The following is a 775-nucleotide window of genomic DNA, read 5'->3' on the forward strand; positions in this document are numbered from 1 at the left end:
TGGCCTGGGAGAGAGGAGCAGCCTTGGGAAAACAGCCAGAGACCCCCAGAGACCCCAAACCCACCCAGACCCCTGTGCACCACCTTGGGAAAACAGCCAGAGACCCCCAGAGACCCCAAACCCACCCAGAGCCCCTGCAGCCCAGGGCTCACAGCCAGCCCAGCCATCCCCCCCTAAACTCCCTCTCCCCCTTAGGCCAGGCTTGGCCAGTTAAGCCCCCAGCAGATCCCACCTGGAGCAGAACCCCAGCAGGATTTGGGGGTCACACCTCACCCAGACCCCTTTCTGTGCCCCCAGCCCGGTTTTCCTGGTGTGGAAGGTGAAAAACCTCACAGCACCTGCTCCCTGCAGCTTGGGAAAGGGGGAAAGGGCAAAAAACCCCGGGGAAGCAGCAGTGCCACGGAAATCCAGCCAGGCTGGAAATCCAGATTAATGAATTCATGCCACACGCCTGCATGGATACGTTTATGTGTCAATAAATGGAATATACAGGGATTAATAAAATGATATGGGACTATATATGAAATACACAGGGATTGAGAGGTTTATATGTGAATATACACAAAATATACAGGGATTGATGGATTTATGTGTGAATGTACATGAAATAGACGGGCATTGGTAAATTTATATGTGAATATTTATGAAATATACAGGGATTTGTAGGCTTATATGTGAATATTTATGAAATATACAGGGATTTGTATGTTTATATGTGAATATTTATGAAATACACACACAGCAGCGGCAGCTCCAAAGGTTCTCCCAGCCCCCA

This window comes from Geospiza fortis, unplaced genomic scaffold, assembly GCF_000277835.1.
Source record: "Geospiza fortis unplaced genomic scaffold, GeoFor_1.0 scaffold135, whole genome shotgun sequence".
In the NCBI taxonomy this organism is placed as follows: domain Eukaryota; kingdom Metazoa; phylum Chordata; class Aves; order Passeriformes; family Thraupidae; genus Geospiza; species Geospiza fortis.